Raw genomic sequence first — 20,362 nt, forward strand, 5'->3', positions numbered from 1 at the left:
TTTAGCCTTGTGATACGTTCCATGGGGTTTTCTTGGCAAGAATACTGGAGTGGGTTGCCATTTCCTTCTCCAGTGGACCACATTTTTTCAGAACTCTCCACCATGACCTGTCCATCTTGGGTGGCCCTGCACGGCATAGCTTATGGCTTCACTGAGTTACGCAAGCCCCGTCACCACAACAAGGCAGTGATACATTCATTTAACTTTATTCTGTGGATGTTAGTTTTCCAAATCATGAATAAACTCATGAAGATACTAGCATTCTTAAAGAGCTGTAGAACTAAACAGACATTGTAGTCCATTTCACTAAGGCAATAGTGTATTTAACACAATTTAACTAGTGTCTAACATTAAAAATGCTAACCATTTCAGAATGTGAAAAATAGAAACCCTTCCCCTCCCAAGCAAACATTTTATATTAGTAATCTAGTCATTTTAGGGAGGTGGGGCATTCTTGACATAACTTCACAGAAACAGGCACATAGCCCTGTGCCTATAAGTGATAGTAATAAAAAACTTTTCATATTTTCATATAACACAGGAACAGTCAGTGCATATTGGTTAAACAAAGTAGATTACAGCAAAAACTTTTAATTGTTGTCTGTTTTCCAATGTAATCTAACTACACAATGAATGTTTATAAAAACAGTATAAATAATGGCTGAGGTGCAAAAAGCCACACACAAAGCAGCTTTTTAGTCCCCCCTTCTAAGCACAGCCATTCACACACCCTGACAAACTGTCCCACAAGGTCATGGGTCCCTCATGGAACAGCATTCCATGAGGCACCAGAAGGGTGCATACACAGGCCTCTTTGGACCCTAATCAATGTTTTATCTGAAATTCTTTTAACGAAAATATCCATTTTACCAACAAATGAGGAAGAATGAACACTTAAGACTGGAAAATGTTACAATCTGCTGTGCAGATATTATGTCAACTAACCCGCTTATTACACAATCACCTTGTGCCATAATACCAACTTGTTCTCTGGAAAACAACCAGAACCTAAAAAGCTTTGTTAAGTGAAAGTCAGCAATGATTTCATACCCAAGTAGCACCATGTGAACTGTGTCATCTTTTTTCGTCTTCAATAACAATTGTCATGGGGCAGTTGAAATGCGTAAGCAGCTACACTATAATGCTCAAAGCTACTATTCTATAAATCTGTTAAGGCTGTTTGAATCCCAGCAAAGTCAATGAGATTTACGCATCTGACCTGGGTGCAGGATTGAAGCCCCAAACGCCTCTTCACTTTATCACAGTATTACACTGTATTTTCTCTATAATGACTGACATGAATTCCAACAAAGTATAAAAAATACGGTTTCTGATAAAATTATTTCATTGAAGTCAAGTTTTCACCCACTGCTCTCAACAGCTGCTGAAGACAACTTTAGGGTTGTGTTTAAAAAAAAAAAAAAGAGGGTAATTTAAAATATGCTTGTAACAATTAGTTTGCCAGCATAGAGATGGTTTTCTTTTGTTAAAATATTATACATTAAAAATGTAGTGTTAAATAGCGTATCTTAAAAAGACAGAAAAGTTTTCTTCAGCACTTCTGGGCAAGTTTACACCAGATTATATCATTAATGGAATTCTACGACAAATGTAAAACAATATGCATGTTCAATTGATAAAAATATGTAAGAGCTCAAAGTGGGAAATGCTTTTGTCTACACCCACAGTTATGCCATATATTCAAAAAGGAAAGTTGCTTGCAACTCTAGAATTCCAAGTTATATCTACTTTCTTCCAGCACTGGAGACCTTAATTACCAGCCAGCTTAAGGGAGAAATCCTATGGCCACTAGAAACTGTCTAGAGGATCATAGGATTTTTCAGTTTCTGGGAACTGAGGTTGGAGCCAGAGCTCCAAATGCGGTTCTCAGAAACCAAACTACCTGCCCCCTCCCAGTTGGTGCGGTTCTCTCCACACCAGCTACATCTCCATACTAGGAAACAGGGCAAAGGAGGTGGTCTCAGGAGAAGCGAAACCACAGAGGTCACTTTACACAGCTTCCGATGCGCCATGCAGCCTCTTTCCCTCCCGCTCCCTGAAGCCACAGCTAGACAGCCAAAATCGGCCACCTAGCCAAAAATGCAGGGCAGCTGGAGAACAGAAGCCAGGATCCCCGCTGTGCTCCTGCTGCCCTGCATAGATCATACATCTGATTTTGGAGGCTGGAGACTATCCGGATAGGATTGCATCCGGAATTATTACCTAGGAGCCTCTGAGGAGGACTCTTAGTGAAGCAGCCCCACTTTCTGGGCCTTAAGAGTCTAGTTTCAAGCATACTTACGCTAAAGGTTAAAGGGGAGATGTGTCCCACAGACAGAGAGCCTAATGTGAGGCATTAAGGGTGCAATCCTATGCATGTTTAGACAAAAAAAAGTCCTACAACTCCTAGAATTCCTCACCTAGTATAGCTGGGGAATTCTGGGAGTTGTGGGACTTTTTTCTGTCTAAATATGCATGGGATTGCACCCTTAAAGGCTCATCTGAAGTTCTGCACATCCACCTAGAAGAATTCATCATATTCTTAGAAGTTTATAGTATTATGCAATACCAAACATTCCTCTATAGAATTAAAACAGTTTAATCCAAGTAATTTAAACCAATTTGGTTGTGGACCAAACTGTGATTATACAAAACTAAAATATCATGCACACACCCTTTATTGTAGCATTTGGAAATCATACTTGTTCACTTATCTTCCTATTGTGCATAATATTTTATTAAATAGCTGCATTTCATTCCAGAAGCAAATCCTGTATACATTCCATACACATGGTTAACAATGCATTTTCAGGAACTCAAGGTTTACAAGCGCCACATAAGGCAGCTGTAAAATGAACAAAACCTATCACCTTATTTGTGGTAGAATCCCAAAGTATTTAAAAAAAAAACTTATCTATAGGATATCCTACATATCTATAAGAACAGCTTATAGAACAGCTTGTTCTAATTTTCCTGAGCTTTATAATGGGATGCCATAGAATATATCAAGGTAGTTAACTAGAGAGAACAAACTCAAAATCACTCAGTCTCACTATTTACTATTGCAACACTCAGGCTTTTAAAAATAAGGGCAAGCCTACCCATCTACAATATTTATTAAAAGAACCTAGCAACGAAGAAGCATTAGACTGACCTGTGTAGTTACGTTAACCTAAACTGGGCCTCTCTGTGTAAAGTGCAGTTTTGCAAGGGAAAAGCAAACACGGTTTCATTTCTGCCGCACCAAGAAACTGGCTTAACAAAGCTAACCAGAGTCCTTTCGCTATTCATAGCCTTAACGGCCGCATTAAAACAAAAAAGCTACCAACATTTCCGGATTCAAGGAGCTCTCTCCTTCCTCCCTTAATACGGACAAGCAAGGCTGAGACCTCGAAGCCCTTCAAGCCCAGAAAGTTTTCGTGGAGCCCGCTCACAAAGACAACGACGCTCGAAGCTGGAGACGCCAAGGAGCGAGGCTCGCTGGACGCCGCAACACCACGAGCCCGTCCGCTTTGGCCCCCACACGAATTCATCCGGAATTGACTCCCAATTCCTGGTCCCGTGGTCACAATCACGAAGGTCGATGAGACGCCACAGCCAGGCAAGGTAAAGGAGGGCGGGGCGGGCTGGAGGGAGCCACCTTCTCCCACCCCGTCTCCACAGAACAGGGCTCGGAAGGGGTGACTGATCCGCGCCAAGCCACCCTGAGGGTCATGCGCCCTCCCCGCCTTCTCTCCCTCGGCCAGGGCCAGTCGCCCACAACGGGGCTGGGGCGGCCGCCCCGTTCAAGCCCAGCGGGAGGCAGGACCCCCCAGCCGGCCAAGCCAAGCCAGGCCTCGGAGCGGCAGAAGCGCAAAGGAGCCCTTTCGAAAGGCCTCCCCACGCACCACCCCACCCCGGGCCGGACCGGGCCAGCTGCGGCCCGCAAGGCCCCGGCAGCCCAACGCGACAGTACCTTCGCTCCGCTGCGAGGAGACGGCGGGCGGGCGGCTGGCTGGCTGGCTGCCTCGTCGTCGTCGTCGTGCTGCGGCGTCGGTCGGCCGGCACTCCTCTCCCCGGGCTTGATTCGCCTCGGTGTCGGCCTCGCTGGCCCCTCCCCCGCCCCGCGGTCCTGGCTCCGCAGCGGCCCCTTCTCTTCCTTTCCCTTCTCTTCTTCTCTTCCCAGCCCGGCGGCGGATACTAACGACTGACGAGCGGCGGCGGCGCAGGAGGAAGCCCGCGCCCAGCTCAGCTGCCGCCGCCTCGCTGCTGCCCCCTGCGGCGTGGCGGGCTTTGAGCACCCACCACGGCCCTCGGCCTGCCAGACAACTTTCAGCGCCGGCCCAGTGTTGTGCGCTCCTCCTGGCGCGGTATGAGCTCAGCAGTGCCTATAAGGAAACAAAAGTCTCTGAGCATACAAGAGTGGTTTTCCTTCTCCAGTTGTTGATCGCAGCCTGTAGCTTGGATTATGGGGGAAGCCCTCCAAGCTTCTGAGAACATTCTAATGAAATATAGATGAAAATGTATAAGCAGGGCTGGCTCAAGACATTTTGCTGCCTGAGGCAAAGAACAAAATGGTGCCCGCTCCCATTCCATGTACAAAAGCCAACTGGACTAGCAGATGAATCTTCCTTCAATATTGGGGATGGAACATGTTCCTCCACAGGATCTCAAGGCAGCTGGATAGCCTAGGGGGGACAGGGGAAGCCATGTGGCCCATAGCTCTCTCCTCCAACACTTTCCTGCCACCTCCCAGCAACGGCTTCACTCTTCCTAATGGTAGGGCTGGCCCTGTGTATAAGATGCACACAGATATATAGCTCTATACGTGCCCTAGACATGTGGGCAAATTGTGGCCTTCCAGATAGTTTGGCCTACAACAACTCCCATAATCCCTCACCATTGGCTATGCTGGCTAGGGTTGACGGAAGCTGTAGGCCAAACCCCCCTCTGGAGCAGTACATATTACCCACCCCTGCCCTAGACCAGCTTTCCACAACCTAATACCCTCCAGATGTTTTGGACTTCAACTCCCATCAGCCCCAGCCAATATAGCCAATGATCAGGAATGCTGGGAATTGTAGAAGTATCTGGAGGGGATCAGGTGGAGGAAGGCTGCCCTAGACCACTGTGGGCAGAAGGTACATTGGGGTGCACAGGGAGATCACAGGCCAATTTTTGGTGGACCAACCAGTGTTTGGTTGTTGCTAGGATTCTTGCAAAGTGTTTGTTTAAAGTAGTTATTGCTTTTAAGGGTTATACAGCCTTCTCATGGCAGTTTACATATTAAAATCCCTCATAAAATAACATATATAATCAAAAAGCACAATTCAGCAATATTATTGAAAAATAATATGATAAATGTAGTTACAGTTTTTAAAGTTCCCATTTAAAAGCCTGGGTTGATTTCAGATTAATCAGGAAATAGCAGATGTGAAAGAGGTCTTTAAAACATGCAACAAGAGAGGGAGTTCCACAATGAGGAGCCCACCACCAAGCAGTCCCCATCTCTTGTGCCAGCCAGCTTGATGGGCCAGTGAGCAGGCCGATCTTAATGGCCAGGGAGGCTCACATGGATGTAGGCCAGAGGCAGGCAGAAGGTAGATCAGGATCTGCTGGTGGATCTCCAGGTGATTTGCAATAGATTTTTACAGCCTGTAAAAAGCCTGTTTTTACTCCTACATTAGCATGCTGAAATCAAGAAGGCATGGGGAGAAATAGGAGTAGTCTGATGTATCTCTGTGTTATCTCCAGTTCTGGTACTGAAATCAAATTCCTGGGCTGACCATGCTCTCAGAGCCACCTTGTTCTGCAATTCTGTGTCTGCCTTCTTGGCTCGCTCTTCTGCACCTGGATCCAGTAGGTGGGCTTCAGCTTTTAATAAAAAACAAAGTAGATCCCATAAGCCAACACTTGCTGTAGGTGGTTCTTCAAACAACCTGGTCGCAAGCTATTTAGGATTTTAAAGGCAACAACCAGCACTTCGAATTAGGCCTGGATGTTCACTGACAACTAGCGTAGCTGCTACAGAATGGTGTTATATATTCTGATTGTTTGGCTCCCACAAGCAACCAGGCAGCTGCATTTTGTACTAGCTGAAGCTTCTGAACCATCTTCAGAGGCAAACCCACATTGAGCATGTTACAATTGTCTGATCTGGATTAGGTGGATTTTGATTTAATACAGCAAAGCACTCCTTACTTCCTTACACAAGAATAGATACTCAGGCTCATTTAACACAGATTAAAAATGCCGTAACTGTTAAGAGATCCTGAGAATGCAATCTGTTTTATAAATTTAGGAACAGCAATATATGTACAAATTCATAACCTTTTTTTTTTAGCTACTGGTCTCAACTATGCATCTTGTGAAGGAACAATGAAGAGTGTCTTTGAGTGTATGTAAAGGGCCTTTCTCTTACTGAGTGCAGCCTGATCTTATGTGAAAGGAAATCCCACTGTGTTCGATGGGTCTCGTTGTTGTTGTTCAGTCGTTAAGTCGTGTCTGACTCTTTGTGACCCCATGGACCACAGCACGCCAGGCCTTCCTGTCCTCTGCTCTCAACCAGAGTATGCTCAAATTCATATTCATTGCGTCGGTGATGCTATCTAGCCATCTCATCCTCTGCCGTCCCCTTCTCCTTTTGCCTTCCATCTTTTCCAGCATCAGGGTCTTTTCCAGGGAGTTTTCTCTTCGCATTAGATGGCCAAAATATTGGAGCTTCAGCTTCAGTATCTGTCCTTCCAATGAGCACTCAGGGTTGATTTCCTTTAGGATGGACTGATTTGACCTCCTTGCAGTCCAGGGGACTCGTAAGAGTCTTCTCCAGCACCACAGTTCGAAAGCATCAATTCTTCGGCGCTCAGCCTTCCTTATAGTCCAGCTCTCACAGCCATACATTACTACTGGGAAAACCATAGCTTTGATTAGACGGACCTTTGTCGGCAAGGTGATGTCTCTGCTTCTTACTATGCTGTCTAGGTTTGCCATAGCTTTCCTCCCAAGGAGCAAGCGACTTTTAATTTCACGGCTACAGTCACTGTCTGCGGTGCTCTTGGAGCCCAAGAAAATAAAATCTGTCACTGCTTCCATTTCTTCCCCTTCTATATGCCAGGAAGTGATGGGGCCAGATGCCATGATCTTCATTTTCAATGGGTCTTACTCCAAGGTTAAAAATGGGTAGAATAGCAGCCAAGAACAGCCTCAGGAGAGTCTGTCAGTCCAACATTTTCTCAGAGAAAGTATATGGGAAGGAGAAAAAATGAATGTGTGTGCCTGAGGCAGTTTTAGTGCTTTCATATTTGTCTTCAGATCGCCCCAAAATTATCATGTGTATAAAGATCAGGTGTGGTACAATGGAAAGATACCTGGGGAAATATGAACATACATCTAAAAACTTGCTGAGGCTCATGGAAGCGGCTCCTGCTAGTCTGGTACAATGTCTCACTTCTTTTTCCTTGAAATCTCTGCCATTTCTCCTCAGTTTCTAAAGCAATTTAACATGCAGCACAAAAAAAAATCACTGACTGATTTTATAACAAACAAACAAACCAGTGTGTCCATGAGGAATTCTATGCTTTCCATAAGTTACAAGACTTGTTTCTGCGAGATAGACAGTTCTTTGCAACACACAGTTCATATACGTAGCTCCTTCTGGAGAGCATGAAGGGAGATGTTTTTAAGTCAGTCAGTGTTCCTCTCCTGAAGAGTCAAAACATGTTAGGACCAACTTAATACATCTTTTCAAATAGAATTTATTTCCTGCATTTGCTCAAACTGCTTTGTGCTAAATTTGGATTTCTGTATTGTCATCTACATTTCTGACTTCTGGGTATGAGGACAACTCCCACAGGATAAGGGAGGACAACCTTTTTACTCCAGAGGGCTGCATTCCCTTGAGGGTAAAATCTGACAGGGGCTGCAGGAGCAGGCTCCCCCTCTGCCTCCACACACACACACACACACACACACACACACACACACCAGGATCCCAAGGAAAGGATGCTTAACCCTCCCCTCCCCGCAATCCAAATAAAGATTTTCAGACACACGTACGCACACAGCTATTGACCTTTTCCCTAAATTTAATAGCAGCATGGGGGGAGGTCAGTCTTCATCAGTATCATGGGGGGAGGGAAGTTAAACTTTATCTGCCCCCCCACCCCCCCAGCTGTGCTCTGTTGATCAGCTGAGCAGTTTGTGTGCAGGGAATCTGTGCTTTTCTATCAATCTCCTCTCTTTGCTTAGGTGGGAGGGGTGTTTCCACCCCACCTGGGCAGGGAAGGCTTGGTCAGAGCTTGCAAGAGGCTCCGGTGGACACATACAGGCCATGGGTTGCCCACTGCTGCCCTAGGGCACACACTGCACCTTTAAGCATTCTAAGTCCCATTCTTTTCAACAGGAAGATATCAGCTGTAATCTTTTACCTACTTAATCTAGGAGTGAGCCCCATGGAATTTGGCGGGGATTACTTTTCTGAGAAAACTCATATAGGATTACACTGCTAAGCATCTGCGTTACTCTCCCATTGAAATCAGTGGGACTTTAAAAAAAATGCTTCACTTTGGTTGGATTGTGCCCATCATTTTTATTTCCTCCTCTGCTGGAAGAAAAGGCAACTGGATCATTTGCTGTCTGTGCCCCCCCCCCCCCGTTCCCATATAACGAAATTGATATTTTAGCCTCAAGGAAGGCGTTCCTAAGCAGGTGTGTTTCAGCCTTCCTGGACTCAGAGTGTTGTTTTTAATCTGACACTTTCTTCACTGTATTTGTGAGAGGGTGGTTAATGCTTTCAAAGCCAATGTTGTAAGAGTGTGTGTGCATGATTTAAAACTACAGTAGCTTGTAATTATGTTAAAAGCTTTCAAGTTTAAACAGATATTGCATTCGGAACTGAGCGGAAAGAAGAGTCAAGAAGAAATTGTGATGATTTATTTATTTTCAAATTCTAACCTTCAAGCTCACGGCTATTTTTCCCCTTCCATTTTTATTTAAAATTCAAAAATACTGTTTTCTTTTAGTGGTAAGATTTCTCGTAGCACCAGGTCTACCAAACATCTTGAATGCACAATGATGAGGATCTGCAAACAAAAGGGTCCAGTCATAAAGAATCTTTCCTCTCTTCCTTGGCTGGGGATATCCTCGACCCTTTATCTCCTGCTTGAAAACTTTTTCAACAAATTTCTCGTAATAAAGCTACTAATGCATTGGAAGTAATAATATAAAAAGAGCCCTTCTGGAACAGACAAAAGGCCTATATAGTCAAGTATTCTATTCCTACAGTGGCCAACTAGATGCCTATGAGAAACCCACCACAGGACACGAATGCCATAGCACCCTCCCACTCCAGTCTCCCAGCCACTGGTACTGAGAGGCATACCGCCTCTGATACTGGAGGAAACATATAGCCATGACTAGCCAGTTACAGACTTGTCCTCCATGAATTTATCTAATCCCCTTTTGAAGCTGTCCAATTTGGTGGCTATCACTACATCCTGTGGTAATGAATTCCATCATTTAACTATGTGCAGTGTGAAGAAGTGTAGCAGAATATGCCTTATAGCATGTAGAGTTGATAGAATTTATTGTATTTTGTAGACGTGACTAGTTCTGTGTGTGTATTTTGAGATAACTATGAGTAATGAATTGTATTCTTGGTTATGAAGGAAGGCTGCCACACGTGGGTGGGTCAAGTAGAGAAAGCAGTAAGCTGCTTAGCTTACCAGGGAAGCCCTTATCTAGGTGTTGCTGGTGTCGATGGCAGACCTGGCTTCATTGACAGCAATGGGAATGCTGGTATGACCAGGTCTGAAACTAAGGATGAGCTCACTGACATCATAGGGGTTATAAAAGACCAGGGTTAGATTTGTTTAGCAGAGAGATCCTGGGAGAAAAAAGACACCCGCCATACGTGCTTAGGCTGGCTTTGCCCACCATGCCTTCCATTTAAGTAATCATCAAACTTAGATACTGACTGTTAGACTGAGCGGAAACTAGGTTTTACTATGTTAACAATATGCTTGCTACTATTTTCATTATACTTTTAATTATCATTTGTTGTTGTTGTTCAGTCGTTCAGTCGTGTCCGACTCTTCGTGACCCCATGGACCATAGCACGCCAGGCCTTCCTGTCCTGCGCTCTCTCCCGGAGCGTGCTCAAGTTCATATTCATTGCATCCGTGATGCTATCTAGCCATCTCATCCTCTGCCGTCCCCTTCTCCTTTGGCCTTCAGTCTTTCCCAGCATCAGGGTCTTTTCCAGGGAGTTTTCTCTTCGCATTAGGTGGCCAAAATATTGGAGCTTCAGCTTCATTATCTGTCCTTCCAATGAGCACTCAGGGTTGATTTCCTTTAGGATGGACTGATTTGACCTCCTTGCAGTCCAGGGCACTCGTAAGAGTCTTCTCCAGCACCACAGTTCGAAAGCATCAATTCTTCGGCGCTCAGCCTTCCTTATAGTCCAGCTCTCACAGCCATACATTACTACTGGGAAAACCATAGCTTTGATTAGACGGACCTTTGTCGGCAAGGTGATGTCTCTGCTTCTTACTATGCTGTCTAGGTTGGCCATAGCTTTCCTCCCAAGGAGCAAGCGTCTTTTAATTTCATGGCTACAGTCACATAACCTATGTCTATTTAGGGATATTTGTAATCTACCCCATCTTAGCTAAAGCTTGTTATTCTCTTAGACTGTTTGAGCAATAAATATATATTCTTTAATACCAACTTTGTGTTTTCTGGCTTGAGAGAGATTTCAGGGACCATTACCCATGCTTTAATTCTTGAAGCCCAAAGGGACCATTACCCATACTTTAATTCTTGAAGCCCAAAGCATTTGGCAAAGAGTTGTAAATCTGTCACTGAGTGGGGTCTGGCCTTAAAGCCATTGTATTCTCTCTTGATCTGGTGAGTCTCAGACACACCTGTTCAGGTTTGAGAAACAAGCTAGTCAGATGGAGCGAGAAAAAATTACTCATCTCAGAAGTACTTCTTTCTAGCTGGCCTAAACCTCCCACCATTCAGCTTCATCTCATAGGATGACTCCAGTTTCTAATATTTCTAGTATTATAAGAGAGGGATAAGTTTTTCTCCCTCTCCACTTTCTCCACACCATGCTTAATTTTATACAGCTGCATCATGTCCTTCCTTACTCACCCTTTTTTCTAAGCTAAAAAGTCCCAAACTTTGTATAATCAAATTCCATATATCTGCGCTATGTGACCATCACGCTCCATATGGATACTAATGTCAACTCCCTCAAAGCACTCCCTGTCCTGAGGGAGAACTGGTTGAAGCAGTTTGTACCACAGAGTTCAAGGCTGTATAATTTCCAGAGGTCTTCCATTCACTTTAATTAGACCATTTCCTCCTTTGCAGGGAGCAGCTGCAGAAACAGTTTTTTTTCCCCAGCCAAAAACCCAGAGGGTTTCCTTAGCTGGCAAGAGCAGCCACAAAACCAGCTTACAGGTTTACATAAAGCTATTCTTATGCAAACCTTAAATAGAGCTACAGAAAAGTGCCAGGGAAACTTACCAAACACTGAGGGAGATAACTGAAATGGTGAGACCTCCCTCTTGCCTTTGCTAGTATTCCAATGGCAAGACCAAGATGCAGACCTCAAGCCCTGATGGTAGAGATAGGCCTGGCATCATTACCCAGCATCCCAGGGAAGCTGTCAGGGTCCCACCAGTACTTACACCTGCCCTGGGCCCTCCACATCAGACAGCAGGATTTATAAGCCTCCATCTAAATTTCCCACAATGCCCTGTTATATCAGGTGCTCCAGGGGATTGTGGAAAATCAAAATGTCAGCTCCCATCTACCTATGGAGTGCTGGTGCTGCTACCAAATAAGCCTGAGTGGGCCTATCAACTAAAGGGCCCCAACAGATGGCATTTTGCCAAAGGTCACCTCACCCTGCGGCCAGTCCAGAAGCCATTGCTTCCCGCTCCAAATATACGAGTCCCATTGACATGAAAACTGAGACAAGGGACAAAGCATGGGTTCCCAACTTGCTAACTCTCACAACAGAGACACAGATGTAATGGACACCATACATGATGAATAGGAGTTTTGCAAGCAACACATAAGACATGAGGTTGTCAACATCACTGTACTTGCAGGTGTCCTAAACTGCACAACAAACCAGATGGTAACACATGCAGCTCTTCCCCTGACTGCATCCCCGTGGGGATAGGGACCCCTTGCAACAGTTTTACTGGTGGTTGCATCTTGCCAATGCAAGGGTATCCAATGCCAGCATGGATGTTTTCTGCCCCCACTGCTGGGACACCTATGAGCAATCCTACATTCACCCAGTGGGCATAGCTTGTAGATAAGATGATGCTCTATATGTTAAGCATGTCAAGATATTTAGTAAAGATACTATTGCTATACAATAGTAAAACCAAAGGCACACTGCAATATATTCTAAAAGCCACAGGACACAGTAGGTACGTGGAGGAACAAGGAAGGAGGAGATTAGTCCAGGAAGAACACGCACTCTCTTAAAAGATGAGGGTGAGAAGGTCTGCCAGATGTTGAGACAGACTGGCAGCAAGATCATATGCTTGTCTTTTTATTTATTTAATATCCTGCCATTCTCCCCCCCGCAATGGTGCTCAAGGTCCCTAAGTTTACTCAGGCATAAGTCTCACTGGGTTGGATCCAGACTTAGGCATACTTGGAATAGACCCATTGAAATCAATAGGACTTAAGTTAGACATGACTTAAGTACCATTGATTTCAATGGGTCTGCGTGAAGCCTGACAAAGTTTGGATTCACCCCACTGAGAACCATGGCACTTACTCTCAGCTTAATGTAATTGCAATGTGTATTTCAGAATTAGGGTGCAGCCAGCAAAGAGAGAATACAGTAAACCATATTTTGGTCTTTTAAGATAGAATTAGTATCACTAATGCCACCCCCAACCTGCTTTGAGTCTCGCGGATGGGTCTATTATATCTATCTAGAATAGATATGTAGCTGTTGAAGTGACAGCAAAATCACTGGCATTGCTGTATGTAAAATATTGCTCGTACATTCTGAAACAACCGTGTAAATAAAGACATACTGTTTTCCTACACATTTCAGTGATATGTCAGGTGCAGAATGAAATGACTGGCCTCTGGAAATACTGAATCAGAATAGTTATTCCGTTCTCCGGTTTCTTGCCAAGATGGAATTTTTGCTGCTTTGCTATCCCACAGCATCAACTGGGGAATTGTTCTAAAAGACACTCCCTCTGTCACATGCTGTTTTTAATTAAATACAGTCTGTAAATTACTGTAATTTTGTTAAGTTGAAAATGTTGCTTTCTGAAATAGTATGAATGATGTGCTATGTAGGATTAGGTTTGAAGCCTAAACAAAGTCACACTTAAAAATACGCTTCACAACATGTGAAATTTGTCTAAAGAGAAAAAGAAAAGCCATTGGAATGATAAATCTCATTGCAACTGCATAGCAGCAACCATTTCTCATTTTGCATAGATTTTGGTGTGAACAATTACATTTTGAAAACAGCAAGCATAAGGCTTGTGTTATTACATTTTAAGAAGATTCTTCATCAACTCTCAGAATGGTGTGTCTAAAAGCAACAGTCTTTAATTCTTTTAGAGGATACACTTCGACTTAATCAAAAACAAAATAGTTGAGTCATGCAAGCATAAACATCTCTTGCAGGAAAACATTAAAGAAATAACTGGGGGGAAAGTGTCAAAGTCTATTTGAATGTATTGACTTCTATATTCACTGTACTTTTGAAACACATGCACAAAATCCCAATTTGTGCAATATAGGGGGGAAGACGATGTAAGGGATTGTACTGTTTATATCAAATCCTGACTGATTGATTGACTGATTGAAGTTGTTCAGCTTAGTAGTTTCTAGTGTAAATATACTCTATAAAATAGAATAAAAGTCAAACTTCTTGCCCTTGTATTGTGTGATTGATCTCCCATATGACAGCAAAGCAAAAAAACAACAATCCATTTTCATACTTCATGTCCAAATAAATATTTGCAGTACATTCACAGTGGCTCTGTTTGCATGTAATGGTGGCAAATCATGGATTAATTAACCCATGATTTGCCAGGTTGCATGCCACTTCCAATTTGAATATGCAACTTCTGATTGGCCCAATCGTAAGTTGCCTCATGATGTGCAAACTTAGACACTAGGACCTGGTTCGCACATAACAGCAGCAAATCGTGGATCAATTAACCCATGATTTGCCAGGGTTGAATGCCGCTGTGATTTTGAATATGCTTATCGGCCCAAACAAAGGTTATTCCATGGTGTGCCAACCCAGACCCTATTGGCTTAATCATGGGTTAAACAACCCACAGTTAACCTAAGACCTAATTGTGTTTAACCCACAATTAACCCAATAGTGTTTGGGTTTGTACATCATGAAGCAACCTATGATTGGGCCAATGGGAGGTTGCATATTCAAATTGGAAGTGGCTTGTGAGCAGCATGCAACCCAGCAAATTGTGGGTTAATTAACCCACAACTTGCCACCATTATGTGCGAACTAGTTGCCTTGAATTACATCAAAATGTGAAAAAGCATTTTTTAAAGTAAACTGTAAATTGTTTACTAGCTGAAATTCATCAATTATATGGAAAGAAATAAAGGCTAGGTTTTTGTTTCTTTTTAAGGCTTTGTACTCCTTATTCAACAGTGAGAGTTCACTCTGCAGATGCTCAGAGACTCTTCTCTAGCCAACAGGGATGTAGAAACATGATCCTATCAAGAGGACAGACTGGGAACACTCAGTGGCTCTCTCCTCTATAGCCAGCATGGGTAGAGAAACACAATCTAGGGTTCTGGCCACTATTGCATAAATTGTTTGTAAAGCAGTGTCTGAGAGGCCTTCAGATGTTGTATGCAACCTATTTTGTATCCTCTCCCTCTTTGAAAACAAGGTGGGGGGTAGTCAAGCAGGAGCTAATACATGGAGTATGGAATGGTATTCTGAATGTGTACACACCCATTTTTATCCATATACCTCAATCTTCAAGGGAGATTGCATTACACTGTGTTTTATGTTTGGGGGCCTTATTGAAAAATGGGTGCTGGTTCTTGACATGCACAATGTTGTCCTGATTTCGCACCCTAATTTCAATCCAAATATCACAATCTTCAAGGGAGATCTCATGTCACATTGCATTTCCCTCCTCTCTTTGAAAAGGGGCAAGAGTCAAACTGGGATTTTAATTTGCAACGTGAAACTGAGCCTTGAGTGTGCACACCGAATTTCATTCTGATTATCTCAGTGCTCCAGGGAGTTATCACATTACAAATGAGCAAATGAAGGGTACTACATGACAGAGAAGTCCTAGCACTAATGGTCAGAAGGCACTGTGCAGCTATTTCATCTTTTTTATTTAATGGATTATCTCTGGTAATAGCGAGACAGAAGAAGCAGTGGAAAAATACAGGAGGGCTACAAGTGAAAGACAACATCACCTGGACTCCTCATAACATTCTGTGAATGAGGCAGGTCAATGGAGCCTCATCTGAAGCACCCAAAGAAACAGGGAACCAGTCCTTTAGGACAGACTGACGCTGTGGGTGACAAACTGATATCTTCTCAGGTCAAAGATACAAACCTCCAATTTCTGTTGTAGCCAAATAGAGTACCATTTTAGATTCATGACAATGATTGGCAATAGATTCAGGATAGATGTATGAAAAATATTTATTCAATGCGTAATTAATTTATGGATTCCCCTGCCACATGATGGCATAGTGACATAGTCACTTACTCAGATGGTTTTAAGGGGATAGGTCTGTCACTGGTTATTATTAGTCATTCTGGCTTGCATCCAGAGCGGCCCTTCCGCAAACTGAAGAGCTGCTTTCACTAGGGGGAGGGCTGGTGATCCAGTGGAAGCTGCTGCTCATGGCAGGGTGAGAGGATGCCATTTTCACTGATTCCCTCTTCCTGCTGCAGCCTCTGCGCCACCTTCCATACTATTCCAGAGGGTCTTCCAGCCTTCCTGAGCATAGTTTTTAGAAGGCTGCAGGGTGTGTGTGGAGAAAATCTTCTCTGAGTGGAATTCTGCCCCAGGGGTCTCTGGATCCACACTACTACTACTATTAATGTATATCCCACCTTTTCCCAATACTGAGACTCAAGGTGGCTTTACAACATTAAAAACTTATACAGTTAAAACATAAAGAAATATACAAAAGTTAAAAATATAATTAAATCAATAATATCAAAACTTTAAAAGACAATGAACAATATAAACCATAGTATCAATCCATCATATTCTCATAGGTCCAGATTATTTATTTATTTATTTATTGCATTTATACCCCGCCTTTTTTCCTCTTGCAAGGAACCCAAGGCGGCTTACATTATCCTCCTTCTCTCCATTTTATCCTCACAACAACAACCCTGTGAGGTGGGTTGGGCTGAGAGTGTGTGACTGGCCCAAAGTCACCCAGTGAGCTTCCATGGCCGAGTGGGGACTAGAACCCGGATCTCCCAGCTCGTAGTCCAACACTCTTGCCACTACACCACACTGGCTCTTTAACTATCCCCAAAGGCCTGCTGGAACAAAAAAGTTTTTACCTGCCTATGAAAACATATCAAGGAGGGTGCCACTCTCCCCTCCTTGGGAAGGGAGTTCCAGAGCCTTGGGGCAGCCACCGAGAAGGCCCTCTCCCATGTTCCCACGAGCTTGTGATGCTGGTGGGACCATGAGAACGGCCTCCCCTGAAGATCTCAGGGCACAAGCAGGCTCACGGGGAAGAATACGGTCTTTCAGATAACCTGGACCTGAGCTGTATAGAGCTTTATAGGTCATGTCCAGCACTTTGAATTGTGCCTGGAAACAGACTGGGAGCCAGTGAAGCAGTTTTAGCAAGGGAGTTGTATGCTCCCTGTAGCCAGCCCCAGTCAGCAGTCTGGCAGCAGCTCTTTGAACCAGCTGAAGTTGCTGAGCAGTGTTCAGAGGCAGCGCCACATACAGCACGTTACAGTAATCCTAACGGGATGTAACTAAGGCATGTGTTACTGTAGCCAAGTCAGACATCTCAAGGAATGGGCATGGCTGGTGCACTAGCTTTAACTGTGCAAATGCACTCCTGGCCACCGCTGAAACCTGGGCATCCAGACTCAGGACTGAATCCAGAAGTACACCCAAGCTGCGAACCTGTGTCTTCAGGGGGAGTGTAACCCCATCCAGCACAAGCTGAATCCCTATTCCCTGATCTACCTTTCAACTGACCAGGAGTACCTCTGTCTTGGCTGGATTAAGCTTCAATTTGTTTGCCCTCATCCAGTCCATTACTGCCGACAGACACCAGTTTAACACCACAACAGCTTCCTTGGAATTAGATGGAAAGGAAAAGTAGAGTTGGGTGTCATCAGCATACTGGTGACACCAAACCCCCAAACTCTGGACAACCTCCTCCAGTAGTTTCATGTATATGATAAATAGCATGGGGGACAAAACAAGAACCCTGAGGAACTCCACAGGCCAATGGCGAGGGAGTTAAGCAGAAGTCCCGCAGCACCACCTTCTGGGTCTGCCCCTCCAAGAAGGAATGGAGCCATTGTAAAACAGTGCCTCCAAGTCCCATCCCAGCAAGGCGGCCCAGAAGGATACCGTGGATGATGGTATCGAAAGCAGCTGAGAGGTCTAGCAGAACCAACAGGGACACACTCCATCTGTCTAGTTCCTGGCACGGGACATCCCCCAAGGCGACCAAAGCTGTTTCTGTCCCATAACTGGGTCTGAAGCCAGATTGAAATGGATCTAGACCATCTGTCTCATCCAGGACTCTCTGGAGTTGGGAGGCCACCATGCACTCCAATATCTTGCCCAGAAATGGAATGTTGGAGACCAGCCAATAATTATCCAATATGGTGGGGTTCAGGGAGGGCTTTTTTAACAAATGTCTCACCACTGCCTCCTTCAGGCAGGCTGGAACTCTGCCTTGACTAAGGGAGGCATTAACTACTCCACTTACCCACATGGCCAGTCCACCTCTGGCTGATTTTATGAGCCAGGAAGGGCAGGGATCTAGAACACACATGGTGGCTCTCACCTCTCCCAGGATCCTGTCCACATCCTCAGGCTGTACCAATTGAATTGAATTGAATTGTCCAATAACACTGGACAAGCAGGGGCCAAAGTTACATCCACTGGGTCTGTATCAACTATAGCATCCAGGTCAGAGCGGATCTGAGCAATTTTATCTGCAAAGTGCTGAGCAAATTGTTCACAGCGGGCTGTTCAGAGGTTTAAATTATCCTCTTGCAGGCTAGTTTATAGAAGACCCCTGACCACTCAGAACAGCTCTGCTGGACGGCTCTTTGCAGATGCAAAAGTGGCAGATAGATAGATAGATAGATAGATAGATAGATAGATAGATAGACAGATAGATAGACAGATAGATATTGCTACCCGTATTGCCACAGAGTAGGTTTTCAAATAGGCTCTAGCCCATGTTCGTTTGGATTCACTCCGAGTTTTCTGACAATGTCGCTCTAGTCACCTTCTCACTCTTTTCATCGCACCCAGCTCCCTAGAAAACCAGGGTGCTGGTGTGGCTCCATTTTGTGAGAGAGGACACTCAGGAGCGATTGTGTCCTCAGCCCTGGTCATTTCTCCATTCCAGAGATCAGCCAGGGCTTTGACAGAATTGCCTGACGAGGCAACAGGAAAATCCCTAAGAGCCGTCAGGAAACCATTCAGATCCATCAGCCTCCTGGGACGGACCATATTAACCGGCCCTCCACCCCTGCAGAGGTTCCGAGTGCCAGCAAGTCTAAACCTCATCAGGTAGTGATCTGTCCATGACAACGGAACTATAGAGTTCCTCCACTCTCAAATCACTATCACCCCATCCAGCACAGAAAACGAGGTCCAGAGTGTGCCCAGCAGCATGGGTGGGATCAGATACCTTTTGGGACAGACCCATGGTTGTCATAGGGGACATGAAGTCCTGAGCCACTCCCGACAGGGCAGCCTCAGCATGGATGTTGAAATCCCCCAGCACAACAAGCCAAGGGGTCTCCAACACTAACCCTGAGACTACCCCGCTAGCTCAGGAAGGGAGACTGTTGAGCAGTGGTGGACGGTACACCAACAGAATCCCTATTCTGTCCCAGGCACGCACCTTCAAATACATACATCAATGGCAGTTTAGAAACTCTAGCTCAGCCGACCCCAACCTGTTCCCCTCCAGACATGCTGGACTGTAACTCCCATAATTCCCAGCATGGCCAACAGTTGGGAATTATGGAGTTGCAGTCCAACACATTTGGAGGGCACCAAGTTAGGGAAGGCTATTTTAGATTCACAGGCAGTTTGCCATTGAATACTAGTTCATAGAGAATAACAGGGGAGAGCTATTGTCCTCATGTCCTGCTTGTGGGCTTCAAGAGGCATCTGGTTGGTCACTGTGGGAAACATGATGCTGGACTAAAGATGGACTTTTGGCAGATCTAGTGAGACCCTTCTTATGCAAACAAGTGGGATGCCAAATTGGTGATTTAAACCAGGGGTGGGCCACTTGTGGCCCTCCAGATGTTTTGGCATACAGCTCCCATAGTCCCTCACCATTGGTTATACTGGCTAGGGCTGATAGGAGTTGTAGGCCAAAACATCTGGAGAGCCACAAGTTGCCCATCCCTGACTTAAACCTTTGGTGACTTCACTTAGTCAAAAATACAACAGACCTACATGTATTTGTTAGTAAAGCAGTGGGAAAGTTATAATAAATCTACACAGATGTTATGGTTATCCTTTCATAGTGGACAATATCATGTGGGTGTTTGTGACACCTCAAAGCATCCGATCTCATGAGGAAATGATGTGTGGTGTTCATTAATGTCCCAAGGTAATATACATGTCTGATGTGCCATTTAACCTCATCTGTGTCTGTAGTACATGATTTGCTGCAGACCTCGGATTAATTGTTCTTGGTGTTGTTTATGGGTAAGTTTATTGCAGCAGCGCTTAGCAACCAGCTGAAGTACTGGAGTACTATTGTACTCACCACTCCAGGGAAATGGGGAATAAGACAATCCTAACCCCAATCTACATGGAAAAGAGAGACGCAAAAGGCAGATCAACAGAGATAATGCAATGCAAATGTATGCTAATTCCTCAGAGGTTTCAGGGAAGAAAAAAAAGGGGGGCTTTTGTGGGATTTCTTTTTATAGGTTTTATAGGAACTGGTTAGCCAGAAGAAAACAACACTTGGGAAAAGGGAAAGTACATAAAGGAAAGAAGAGCAGCAGTAGAGAAGACTCTGCTCTTGAATTGTACCATCAAGGGTTTGGGGTTTTGTTTTTAAAGAACTCCGAAATCTGATATATAGTTTCAGCTTGCAACCATGTATATGACATATTTTA

At 44.4% G+C, this 20,362-nt stretch overlaps 1 protein-coding gene across 2 annotated transcripts in view; it reads right to left on the reverse strand.

The window, feature by feature from the left end:
* The window catches only part of CAB39 (calcium binding protein 39), a 65,462-nt gene extending 61,309 nt beyond the window's left edge, over positions 1 to 4,153 (reverse strand). For both annotated transcript variants that reach the window (XM_084847050.1, XM_084847051.1), the window contains exon 1: positions 3,956 to 4,153. The gene's annotated coding sequence lies outside the window, so the exon portion shown is untranslated. The remainder of the gene's footprint in view (positions 1 to 3,955) is intronic.
* Positions 4,154 to 20,362: the final 16,209 nt, after the last annotated feature.

This window comes from Heloderma suspectum, chromosome 3, assembly GCF_057233095.1.
Source record: "Heloderma suspectum isolate Gila_16-S chromosome 3, 16-S_ref, whole genome shotgun sequence".
Classification (NCBI taxonomy): domain Eukaryota; kingdom Metazoa; phylum Chordata; class Lepidosauria; order Squamata; family Helodermatidae; genus Heloderma; species Heloderma suspectum.